The sequence below is a fragment of the Nomascus leucogenys genome, chromosome 7b, assembly GCF_006542625.1.
Source record: "Nomascus leucogenys isolate Asia chromosome 7b, Asia_NLE_v1, whole genome shotgun sequence".
NCBI classification, from domain to species: Eukaryota; Metazoa; Chordata; class Mammalia; order Primates; family Hylobatidae; genus Nomascus; species Nomascus leucogenys.
Window position 1 is genome coordinate 90955406 of NC_044387.1, and position 14376 is coordinate 90969781.

Consider the following 14376-nt stretch of genomic DNA (forward strand, 5'->3'; position numbering starts at 1 on the left):
AATATCATTTCAGCGTTAAATTATACTGTAATCAAAAATTATTTTGGGCTTATCTAAACTCTCTTGGGGGCATTTTAAGCTCCTGTAACTTTATTGGTCATTGGTAAGGATGAAATATAATTGTTATGTGTTCTTATTATGGTTAATTCTGTGTATATTTGGAAGAGGCTTTTGCAATCTTTGGTTTTATATTTTACAGTCCAGGTAAGCTTATGTGTCCAATTTATATTCATGAAATAGCTTCCCTTCTCTCCAATACTTTTGTCACCTTTTTTACAACTCCATTAAGTGTCCACAGAGCCCTTTTAAAATGTGAAAGAAACATAATGCTCATCAGCTTAGACTGGCCTTAAGATTATAATTATTAAAGCTAGGTAATGAGTATGTGCTTCCTCATTTTACTACTTTTATTTTTGTATATGTATGAAATTTTCCATGGTAAATGTTTGAAAATTTATCAGCGGAGCCTATTACGTAAAGGCCAAGCATGAATGCATGTACATGTGTGAGGTGGTCGTGGGAGGGGGAGAGTAGCTGGTTCTTCAGGTTTTGGATTCAGAGTTAGTGACTGCTTCTTGGAACTCCCATAACTCTGTGCTTCATTGATTCTGGATGGTGTTAGTGAAAGTAAATTTTGCCCAACTAAGTTTTGCTCTAGAAGAACGTGTTGCTTAAAATCTGGTGTCATTATTTTTTATCTGTAACTACTTATTTGATTCCAGTAAGTACCTGAAGATGGCAGCTTATCACCTAACAATTTTTCTAGCATTTGCAAGTCATATGCCTAGTAATACTACCTGGATACATTATGTCATCCACCAGGGCACAACATTAGTCAAGGCTGTTTTGCACACTCTTTCTCTAGCCAAGATTGTACAGACATGCTCCACATGATATTCTGACCAACAGTGGGTCACTTAGATGCCAATGGTTCCGTAAGATTATAAGGAAACTGACAAATTCCTATTGCTTAGTGACACTAGCCATTGTAATGTTGCCGCTGAATTACTTTTTTTAAAAAATAAATGTAGTATAGTTTTAGTGTACAGTATTTGTAAAGTCTATAGTAGTGTACGGTAATGTCCTAGGCCTGCACGTTCATTTATCCCTCGCTCACAGGCTCACCCAGAGCAACTTCCATCCTGCAAGCTCCATTCATGGTAAGAGTACTATACAGGTATATCATTTAAAAAATCTTTTATAGCATATTTTTATTGCTTCTGTTCTATTTAGATATGTTTAGATACACAAATACTTGCTATTGTATTACAGTTGTCTGCATTAGGAGTAACAGGTTGTACTGTATAGCCCGGGCGTGTAGCATGGTGTACTATCTAGGCTTGTGTTATGTACACTCTATGATGTTTGCACAGTGGCAAAATCACCTAACAAAGCAATTCCCAGAACGCGTCCTCATCATAATATGATGCGTAAACTGTAGTTTAATGGAGAAAACATTCACTAGGAGTCAGGAAAGCTGGGTTTTTAAGATTTTGTTGGCCAGGCGCCGTGGCTCACGCCTGTAATCCCAGCACTTTGGGAGGCCGAGGCAGGTGGATCACAAGGTCAGGAGTTCAAGACCAGCCTGGCCAAGATGGTGAAGCCCTGTATCTACTAAAAATACAAACAAAATTAGCCGGGCATGGTGGCGGGCACCTGTAATCTTCAGGGGGCTGAGGCAGAGAATTGCTTAAACCCAGGAGGCAGAGGCTGCAGTGAGTCGAGATCACGCCACTGCATTCCAACCTGGGAGACAGAGTGAGACTCTATCTCAAAAATATATATATAAATAAACAAAAATAAATAAAAAAATAAAATTATTTGTTAGCCTCGGATGATTGAGAAAAATTCATATACCCATGTTTCTTGGCTCACTAAAAATTCATGAGGCCTAAACTCATATCTACAGGTCACACCTCTTGTTTATTTCTTATTAACCCTTTGCCATTCCTAGATGTTCTCACACTTCAGACCTCCTTTGATTTGGGCTCTCACCAATACAGACATTCTTCTTTAATGAGAACACCAGGTCCTGGATTGCAAATTCTTCCAATTGTCATTGTCTTCCTCTTTATGAATCAATGTCTTCAGTGTGTCTGCATCATTCTCCTTTCCCTTTTTCCTCACTTATCTGTGACTTTGCTCACATTTTCTCTGCCTGAATTTCTCTACCACAATTTGGTTACTTGGCAGAATCCTGGTTTTTACTTTAGTCCCAAGCAGAGGTCAGTGGTTACAAAATGTATTCACCTGTTCCTACGGATGGAATCAATGACTCAGCCATCTCTGTTCCCATAGCACTAGCTTCAGAGCTCTATCGGAGTGGAGTTTTGTAAAGTGATTGTTTTCATTTGCTTCATTGATTAGGCTGCTCCTCCTGCTAAATGATGGGTTCCTTGAGGGAAGCACATCTTTTCTAATTTGTATCCCTAATTCCAGTGCACAGAACATGGGCCATCGTAATAGGAACTTAGTAAATTTTAACCAGAATTGAAATATTTTTCACCTCTGGCTCAGGAAAAACTAAAAACATAGTGCCTCTTATCCAAAATAATAATAATCTCTCTATTTATGTTCTTGATTCCATTTCTTTCCACATTTTAAAACACATTGCTTTCATAAATTATCCTTTATTTTGTTTGCATTTTCTCTTTTCTACTGGCTTTTGTTTTCTTGTTCAAGAAATCCTCACAACCTGCCATTCAGGGGCTTCTCACTTTCCAAACCTGAAACCTCTGGTCCCAGCTGTGCATTGGCTCACTCATGTTTTTTCTCTCCCTTCTGCCATTCTCCGTAGGTTCTCATAATGCTTCCTGACAAACGTCTGAGTCCTGGGCCAGCAGAGGCATGTCTGGGAAGAGGAAAGGAGGGGGAAACAGGCAATTTCCACCACTCACTCCTCCAAACACCTCCCAGATTCCTGAGATTCTCCTTCTCCATTTTTTCAAGCACAGTGTTTTTGTCTTTTTCTGAATGCTCTTCTTCTTACTATAAAAAGAGTTTTTTTCAGAAAATAAAAAAAATCCCACTTTGTCTTCAGCTGTCCTCTCTCTTTACTTTTTTTACACCAAAAAAAGTTTTGGTGATATTACCTGCTCTGAAGATGTTTTTGAGTCCATATGAATCATTCCAAAATCTAGCTTTCTAACCTCTGTCTATTTTGTATGTCCTCTATCTGCTTTTCCAATCTCTTATTATATAAATGGATCTCCACTTGAATTAATAAACTACATTGTCAATACATCAGACTTAAGGCCAAGAATTAAACAAGTCATCTTTTCTCCCTGAAGTGTTTTTTTCCTGCTATTGGTGTTATCTACTTCTGTTAAAGACTCTACCTTTTTCTTTTATCTTTGACTCTTTCTACTCTCTTAATCCTAAATTCAGTATGTGGCTAAATGTAATCAACTCTACTGCGTCTATATCTCTTGTTTCTTTCCTCTTCTTTCCATGGTGGTTGTCAAATGCTGAAGTATGCCCTATGTTACTGCAAAATAAAATCATCTACCCAGTTCTAGTTTCTCCGTGATACAAAACATTCCTCATAGCTTTTACAGATCGTTCTTACCAAACCACAGTTTATAGAAAGCAATTCTCCTGATAAAGAGCCAGCAGTGTTCCCTCAACTTGCTGAATTAAGTTTAAACTTCTCTAGCTGGTGTTCATGGCCAGCCACAGGGTAATCTGAGTCTCCTTATAGATTCTTATTGAGTTTTTGCCATTTCTGTACTCAGTGCACTAATCTCACTGGAAAGCTCTATAGACCCTGAAATTGCCCTAAAAGTTCTCCTCCTATCTTTGCTGCTTTTAATTTTTCTACCTGGAAAGATAACCATTCCTTTCAGCCCAGCATGGTGAAAGCCAGTCCAGTATTCAAAGCTCATCTACAAGTTTACTTTTTTTTAAATCCTTAGCTATTTTGCGTCTAAGCAGAAGCGATCTCTTTTCTGATCCATCAGAACATCTTGTTTGCTCCTTTTTTTGTGACAATCTATGTCATGTTTTCTATTGTTTACTGATACTTGTGTTTCATCCTCTCCTATTATTATAAACTACTTAGAAGCAGAACTTATGCCTTAATGTTTTATTTCTTGCACATAGTAAATGCTCAGTGAACATCATTGGATTGATGTAAAGTAGCTGTAGGACTCTTGGTTAATGGCTTAACCTCTGAGATGCACTTTCCTCATCTGTAAAACCAGGAGGTCTCACTCTAAAGTCTCTTTTAGCTGTTTAATCACTCCAAGGGTTTTTGGAATTCTGGACTGTAGGTTAGAAAGAAGAATTTTCACAGACATTATAAACTTTTTAACTGATTTCTCCTCCTGAAGTTATTACTTTAAGAGAGGTTGAAAATGGAGAGGGCTAGTGCTTAATGACATGACACTTGATCGACATTTCTTACCCAGTTTTTGGGTATGAAGACTTCTGGAACATTCTTGGAATAATAAGATTATAAAGTCCTAGAACTACTGGAGCTGAACTTTGTATCTGTTTTTTAATTGCTGAAATGGTTAATAACAATATAGCAATATTTATTATTTACTACATTGCCAGACAGTGTGTGATAAATTATTCACAATTATCTTATTTCTTACAACAAAGCATACAGTAGGTACTATTATCTTCGTTTCATAAAGAAATTTCAGAAGAGTGTTTAGTATTTCATAAGCATCTAGTAAATTCTGTGACTACGTTCCTTAGATGTAGTTTGATCTTATTCTCATAAACCTTGCTGAACATTCTGTTTTTATTGCTTGCCTTTTCCTTACTGTTTTTTTAACTTAACTTTACTAATTTTAAAATTTTTACTTATCTTTCATATGAAAAAATAATGCAAATTTATTTACTTTGAAAGTCTGTAAATTTTGACAAGTGAAAATTTGGACCTTAATTAACCTGAAGTCATATATTTCTCTACAAAAGCATTCAAATGTCAATATGTGATCCATGGCCCACTGGTAGGCCTTGGTGAGAGTGGAAAATGTCTTGAACTGATCAGAACTTATCAAGTCTCTCAGCTTCTGTCAAACAATGGCAGGAGGCCACTGATGCTTTTGCACCAACCATTTTTAGGCAAATTTCAGTTATCTATCCATCTGGCAAACTCATTGAAATTCTCCTAGGATGGGAACAAAATAACATTTTCCTAAGTGTCCAAGTCATGCTGTTGCTAATGGCACATAAGCAACTAAAACTAGGGAGATGGCCCTCAGAGCTGTGCTCTTCAGATCAAAAGCAAGCACATATCACATTCTATATTTAATACCTATTATGTGCCAAACTTTAATCTAGGTACTAGGGATACAATAATGAAGAAAACTCTGCTTTCAGAGAGCATATTATTTTTCCTTTCTTTCTTCTTTTTGGGACAGAACCTCACTCTATTGCCAGGCTGGAGAGCAGTGGTGATCTTGGCTCACTGCAGCCTTGACCTCCAGGGTTCAAGCAATCCTCCCACCTCAGCCTCCCTAGTACCTGGGACTACAGGCATGCACCACCACACCTGGCTATTTTTGTATTTTTGTAGAGCTGACGTTTCACCATGTTGCCCTGGGTTAAAACTTCTGAGATGAAGTGATCCACCTACCTCAGCCTCCCAAATTGCTGAGATTACAGGTGTGAGCCACCATGCCTGGCCAGATCCTCTTACCAGGAGGAGGCAAACAACAGCCAAGTCAAGATTAATTTCAGATAGTGATAATGCTCTAAAGAGAATAGAAGAGATTGATATCATCAGGGAAGATGCTCAGTAATTATGTACCAAGACATCCATACCTGTTTCTATAGCCTGTGTCCCTTCTGATTGATGCTTATGCTTTACAGATTATTAAATGGTTTTTAATACCCCTTCTGCATGTGACAGTGAGTGACCAGGGGTGTGGGCATATCGATCGAGAAGACAGATCTCACTGAGGAGAGACTTTTAATTGACATCTGGCTGACAAGAAGGAAGTGACTGAGGGAAATAGAGGACAGCTGCCTCTATTCATGTGAAGATAGTGGGACAAGTTCATGGAAAGTCTCTTTGGAAAGCAAAAGCTGGGCCTTTCTGGGCAAGAGAAAGAAGACCTGACTGGAACATCTTGTGTTAGAGGACAGTGGAAGGAGCTAAAATCAGATAAGTATTAAAAGTGTACATAGTGGAAGAACAATTATCTGTGCTTATGGTCAATATTTTGCTGAAGCAGTAAGGAATGTTCTGATGTGAATCTGTTGTTAATGTATCAGCAGTTGGCATATGGGAAAGTATGCAAAAATGTTTTAAAAAGCATTGTTCTAGTCCTCTTATGAATAAGTTGGTGTTTTCTTTAAATCTGTGATTGGATAAAGATGTTTGAGATCAGTAACAAGCAGCAGTCATTGTATTTGTCACAAGTAGTATTTTGATGTGCAAATAAAAAGGATGCATGTAAATATCACATAAATACTGTTTTCATACAGTCAATAATTGGCAATATGCCCAATCTTGATTTAATGTTCAGTAAATAGAAAACATTGTGAATGCGGGTATTCATGACCATTAAATATCTGACTTTTCAGATTGCTATGCAAAGATATGTTAGAATTGAAGATAAGACTCAATTTTTCCCTCTGAACTACAGTAGTTGTCAAGGCGAAATTAATTCTGGGAGCTTTACAAATGAGGGCTAAGATTGTTTTTTAATTAAAGATTCACAGCACCAATAAAAGATTAAGGTCTATTGGTCTCATTTCAGGCACTTTTGCTCTGTAACATATCTCAGAAATACTTTCAATAAGATTAAGGTTTATTGCTCTGATTTTGGTCACTGTTGCTTTAAGACACATCTTAGAGATAATTTAATAACTTGATTTGATGGTTAATACTGAGTGTCAACTTGATTGAATTGAAGGATGCAAAATATTGATCCTGGGTGTGTCTGTGAGGGTGCTGCCAAAGGAGATTAACATTTGAGTGAGTGGACTGGGAATGGCAGACCCACCCTTTATCTGGGTGGGCACCATCTAATCAGCTGCCAATGCAGCTAGAATATAAAGCAGGCAGAAAAATGTGAAAAGACTAGACTGGCCTAGCCTCCCAGTTTACATCTTTCTCCCATGCTGGATGTTTCCTGCCCTTGAACATCAGACTCTAAGTTCTTCAGTTTTGGGACTCAGACTGGCTTTCCTTGCTTCTCAGCTTGCAGAGAGCCTATTGTGAGACCTTGTGATCGTGTGAGTTAATACTTAATAAACTCCCCTTTATATTCTTATACCTATCCTATTAGTTCTGTCCCTCTAGAGAATACTGACTAATATACTTGAATAGTCTATACGCATTATTTTAATGGCAACATGATGTTATATTGATGACAAGACAAGAAGATTTCTTAAGAAGTCCAAATTAGTTCATACAGCTCGATTTCCAAGAATGTGATTTTTTTAGCTTTCAAATTTCTTCTTTGCTTGTCAGATAAATAAATGCATGAGATATTCTTTGATAGATTATAAAAGCCATATTTAAATTCTGTAATAAACATGAAGAAATACACAAAAAAGACAACTAGAAATGTATTTCCTATCATGTTCCTACATCCCCGTACCATTGCTTTTAAATGTGCTGTACTAATCAGTTGAGCATCTTTTAGCACACAGGGCATGGTATTCAATATGAAATCTCCCAATAATTTCTAGGTCTATGTTTAATCCAAATATCAAGAACTGTAAGGCAGAGGCATGAAACATTAAAACTATTTGCTAGTTAATAACTTCTCATTTAGTAGTAATAAAGAAGCCTACAGTAACCAAAAGAGCATGGTACTGGTACCAAAACAGAGATATAGACCAATGGAACAGAACAGAGTCCTCAGAAATAATGCCACATATCTACAACTATCTGATCTTTGACAAGCCTGACAAAAACAAGAAATGGGGAAAGGATTCCCTATTTAATAAATGGTGCTGGAAAAACTGGCTAGCCATATGTAGAAAGCTGAAACTGGATCTCTTCCTTACACCTTATACAAAAATTAATTCAAGATGGATTAAAGACTTAAATGTTAGACCTAAAACAATAAAAACCCTAGAAGAAAACCTAGGCCATACCATTCAGGACATAGGCATGGGAAAGGACTTCATGTCTAAAACACCAAAAGCAATGGCAACAAAAGCCAAAAGTGACAAATGGGATCTAATTAAACTAAAGAGCTTCTGCACAGCAAAAGAAACTACCATCAGAGTGAACAGGCAACCTACAGAATGGGAGAAAATTTTTGCAATCCACTCATCTGACAAAGAGCTAATATCCAGAATCTACAATGAACTCAAACAAATTTACAAGAAAAAAACAAACAACCCCATCAAAAAGTGGGCAAAGGATATGAACAGAAACTTCTAAAAAGAAGGCATTTATGCAGCCAACAGACACATGAAAAAATGCTCATCATCACTGGCCATCAGAGAATGCAAATCAAAACCACAATGAGATACCATCTTACACCAGATAGAATGGCCATCATTAAAAAGTCAGGAAACAACAGGGGCTGGAGAGGATGTGGAGAAATAGGAACACTTTTACACTGTTGGTGAGACTGTAAACTAGTTCAACCATTGTGGAAGTCAGGGTGGTGATTCCTCAAGGATCTAGAACTAGAAATACCATTTGACCCAGCCATCCCATTACTGGGCATATACCCAGAGGATTATAAATCATGCTGCTATAAAGACACATGCACACGTATGTTTATTGCGGCACTATTCACAATAGCAAAGACTTGGAACCAACCCAAATGTCCATCAATGATAGACTGGATTAAGAAAATGTGGCACATATACACCATGGAACACTATGCAGCCATAAAAAATGATGAGTTCATGTCCTTTGTAGGGACATGGATGAAGCTGGAAACCATCATTTTCAGCAAACTATCGCAAGGACAAAAAACCAAACACTCCATGTTCTCACTCATAGGTGGGAATTGAACAATGAGAACACATGGACACAGGAAAGGGAACATCACACACCGGGGACTGTTGTGGGGTGAGGGGAGGGGGGAGGGATAGCATTGGGAGATATACCTAATGTAAATGACGATTTAATGGGTGCAGCACACCAGCATGGCACATGTATACATATGTAACAGACCTGCACGTTGTGCACATGTACCCTAAAACTTAAAGTATAATAATAATAAAAAAAGAGTAAATGAAGTAGTCAGATGGATATGGGACCTGTCCAATACTCACAATATTTATCATTAGTCCTCTGATAAATAAGTTAGTGCAAATTTTCAAACTCTCTCACTGATACAAAATTTTATTATTTAAAAACTTGTGGTAATACTGCTTCTCAATTTATTTAAAATGGGTATCCCATTTATGCAGTAAAGACACATTAAGTTGTCCACAAATGAGAAACTCTGCTCTATAAAATATGATATTTTTGCTGCAAATGAGATTTTTCTGAGTGCACAGAGAAGATTGACTTAAAGTTTAGAAATGATAGTTAATTAGAAAAGAGTTTATTACCTTAAAAATAATGAGTTAAGAGTCCATTAATTTTTAAGTCTTTTTAAATTAGATTTAGATTTATGGTAAAGCAATTATTATTGCATCAAATAGATGGTTTGAGCCTTACTATTGTCAACTGAATTAATGTTTTTAAAAGTAAACTTTTTTATCTTTTTTAATATTAATTGAGTTTTCACGTGTACTCTGCAGGTTGATGCTGCCACACGAAAGCACTGCTTTCTGCATATAGACACTATTACATGAAGATTAGAAGTTAATATTTGAATACTTCCAAAAATATAAAATACAGTTAAAGAAAAAAAATTATCAACACTCCAAGGAAGCAATCAGTGAAATCTGTCACGTAAGGCATTCTACAGAGCAAATGACCTTGTTTCTTCAATAAATCAATGATATTAAATAAATAAATAGATAAAGAAGGCTGCTAAAGAACAAAGAAGACTTAAAAGAATTCATGATCAAATGCGACATGTAGACCTTATTCAGATCCTGGTTCAAAGAAAACAACTATAATAATGATTGTTGACATAATCAAGAACAGTTGGGCATATAATGACGATATTAAAAAATTAGTACTACTTTTATTTGGTATGAAAATAGTAGCATGATGGTTATGTTAAAAATTTGCTTTTATTTTTTAAAGTAGAATATAGATGTATTCATAGGTAAAATGACAAGATATACGGGCTTTATTTTAAAATCTCCAGGAAAAGAATTAGAGGAGCGTGAGTAAGCCTAGACATGAAAAATATTGACAGATGTTGCAGCTGAGTGAGTGGTACATGACCTTTGGTTATATTATTATCTTAATAGGTTTGGGCTAGTATAACAAAATTCCATAGATTAGGTGGCTTATACACAACAGGCATTATCGTTCACAATTATGAAGTCTGTGAAGTCCAAGATCAAGCCTTTCATCTTGTTTCTTTTGTAAACATTATGTTTTTTTTGAGATTCACTCACATATTTATCTGTAATTCCATCATTTTTATAGTTATATAACATAAATTTTGTTGCTATAGACGTTCTTGTGCATGTGACTTGGAACATACAGGCCCAATTTTCTGAAGGTTTTATACCCTATAATACAATAGCTACTTTATTGAATTTGCTGTTCTTTAACATAGATGCTTAGTTCACTTTTGTCTTTCTACTTTTAAAATGTATGCATTAAAACATTGTCTTAGCTTCAGCCCACTTATTTTGTAAATGCAACTTTTATTATTTTTGAGTTCAAAATGTTTCTAATTTTTATTACTATTTATTCTTTGTCCTGATTTTGAAAAGCATTTCTTTAAAAAATTGAAATCTAACACATTAACACATGTATACAGAAAAGTGCACAAATCATAAGTATTATAGCAAAAATGAAAAGCCTTATAAACTTACCACTTTGAAGTTCCTCTCATCTCCCTTCCAAGGCCAAGAGTAGGGTAGGGCAGAAAGGTGTGTAAGGCATTAATTTTAAGGAGACAGTTACTCACAGGGTTGTGCATGTGCAAAGTTGGCACTTGCAGGCACTTGTATGAATGTGAGAGTGAGTATCTCCTTAAATTTTGCCTCCTGGCTATCTCACTCTCCTGATCCCAGTTCAGGATATGGAAGCCATAAGCAAGACATAAATGAATGATCATTGCTCTGTTCCAATAAAGCTTTACTTGCAAAACCAAGCAGTGGGCCAGATTTTGACTGCAGACTGTAGATCACTGATGTCTGACCTGAATTCCTTTACTGACCTACATAGCAGCTTACTAATTCTCTCTTCAGCTTCATCTAATCTGTTGTTAATCTCATTGGTTTAATTAGTATATTTTTAATTTCTAGATGTCTATTTGCTATTTTTTTCAAATCTGCTGTCATTGTTTTTTACAAATTCTATTTTCTAAAGATTTTTTTAAGCTTGTCTTTAATTTTTTTAACTGTAGTGGTTAAAATCAGCATAATGGTTTTATCATCTGTGACTGATGATTCTAATATCTGAAATCTTTGCAGCTCCATGTTTGACATTTTTGCCATGATACCTTTGTTCTTGTGTGCTTATTTTTCCTTTATCATATGATCCTCAATATCCTTGCAATGTTTTTTCTTGGGGAAATAACTTAGGATAAAGATATGTTCATTAACAGCCACGGTTCTCAAAGTGTGGTCCCTGGACAAGCAACATCAGCATCACCTGAGAATTTGTTAGAAATATAAATTCTTAGGACTCATCCTAGACTAAATAATTAGAAAGTCTGGGGCTGAGGTCCAGCAATCTGTTTTAATAAATGCTCCACATAAGTCTGATTTATGTTCCAGTTTGAGAACTGCTGCTTTAAAGAAGATGCTCAAAGTTTACTAAGTGTCTAGAGTATCTGGGATGTGGTTAAATTCACATCTTGAGTTTTTTGGGCCTCTCGGATGATGTCAATGTGGGTGGCTAATGTTGACTTGAGTGGCAAACTTGTCTTGAGGGTGCAGCCACTATGGCCTCAGATTAATGTGAGGAGAATATCCTATCAGATGCCTGTATCCTGAGTGGACTCTGAAATTTGATTGCTCCTCCTCTCATTTCATATACCCTCTCTAACCGAAGTTCAAAGTTCAAAGAGTGACAACAACTTCAAATAAAAAGAGCTTTTGTGCCACTTTTTCCTCTGGGTTCAAACTTGCCCTTCTGTTCTGGTAATTCAGTTCTTCCCTTCTGACTAGTAATACCTTATTTTGTTAGCTTCTTAATGTCTTTAAGGTGATTTTCTATATTTTATCCAACAATTTCAGTTTGTTTTCAAAGAGTTAGTTCCAATTTCCTAGCCTGCCATTATAGAAAATGATCTCATGCAGGCATTTCTAGGATTAGTTTGTTTTCTTCTAAAACGCGATAGAAAACAAAAAATTTACCTTAGTGGGGACATGGCACTGATTTGAAACATTCTTAAAATGCTTACCTTCTGACTTACGCCTCAACTAAGTACAGATTTACGTTCCAATAAAGCCTTTTGGCCTTGTTGAAACTGCTCTCTGTGGATGTTGAAAGTTCTTTTGCTTCACACATTTATCATAAGTGTTTGAATGTGATGCAGCAATTGCCTGAGACTTAAAATTAATCTTTGAGAGTTCCTTCATATACTTAATATAAGAAATATTCATATTGGCAGAAAGTGGATCATTCTGAGGTGTAATGTTGCTATAAGGAAGTGAATTTATTGACTGTTGGATGAAAATAACATATTTATGCAAAATGATTCTGTAAAGCAACATATGCTGTTTGCTTTAAGAGATGTATTCACACAAGAGTGTAGACAGAGAAATAAGTGAAGTTAATTTAAGATTGCAAACCTTCTCACCAGGACTTTTTAAATGATAATGTGAAAATACTGTTTTTTGCATGGACAGATGTTGAAATTGCATAAAGCCACCACAATCTGCCGCCGACCTGATGGATTCTGGTGAGGGGCATGTAGATTCTAGTGAAAGGAAACCAAATGTAATTCTCTGGAGAAATTTGGATTAAAATGAAATCTTCTCTGCTTCTCTGTGTTTTTTAAAAGACTGTTTTGTACTTTGAACATACTGCATTCAGACAACTAAAATAAATGCAAAGGAGCCTGGAAAACTCACTAGCAGTTACACTAGAAGCAGAATGTGGCAATTATACTACAGGAGGAGAGAATTTAAAATATTACCTCAGAAAATTTACCAGGATATTGTGATTAGCAATCAAACTGTGACTTCTTTTTTTAATCTAATTATAATCTGCATCGTCAATATATTGTTTTGTTAGTTATTACAGTGCAGGAAAGCATGGCAAAAGACTGACCTTGTCTGCATCATGTTTGTGGTAATTTCTATAAAATGAATCTGAGAGTTTGTTTATAACCTCAGGTGATACGATTTCCAGGTCTTCCAAAATTGTTTCTTCAGTTTTTTCTTAATTCCATAGTCAAATTTGGATATCTGTGATATAAGTTGTAAGACAACTCAAGAGCCTAAAATTCTCATAAGTTTCTACTGGTTTAGTGAGCAACATATCTGAGAGAAATTGGCTGTCTTAAAAAGCTCAAAAACATGTATGCTCAACTACAACAGCATTACAAAATTCTTTATATTAGAACATATTTTAAGACCTCAACCCTCTTAAAAAGCTCGAAAATGTGTATGCTCAACCACAACAGCATTAGAAAATTCTTTATATTAGAACATATTTTAAGACCTCAACATGTCATTGGGCCCCTTGAGATATTGATGTGCTCTTGTGCTGTTCACTAAAAATATACAAGTTGATCTATAGGATAAATTGTTCAAAAGCTTGCAGCTACATTTACTGCTTAATATCACCACACAGAACTGCCTTTCTTTCATTTCTTATATCCCAAAGTAAATGTGGGTAAAGTAGAAAACAGGGAATAAAATCATTTTTTCTCTGTCCAATCTATATACCTAGACTGTTTTTAGCCAGTTGCTTCCTTATCTCCTTCTGCTTTGAATGTCTTACTTTGTTGTTCCCTTCAAAAATCACCTACTATGTATCTAATACTATGCAAAAAAATCTAAAGACCCTCATTCTTCCCTTGAGGAGCTCAATCTAATAGCTACTTAGAAGACAAATTAGTATGTAGTATTGTTTCACAATAGAAATATGGGCAATGATTTGTAGGAATTTATATAATTGGAGTGAGGATTCAGACCATACAAAGGTGCAATTTTTAATTTGAAGAATATTGTTTTCTTATAAATACAGGGGCCCATCAATAGGATTTATAATGTATATATAATGAAATTAAGGTAAAAGTAGACATAGAATCACATAGCAGATTAACTGGGGACCTGGAAAAATATTTGATGAGCAATACATCAATATAACTCCCAATCTACCAACCAATGTTCCCAGGTGAGCCCTGAAGC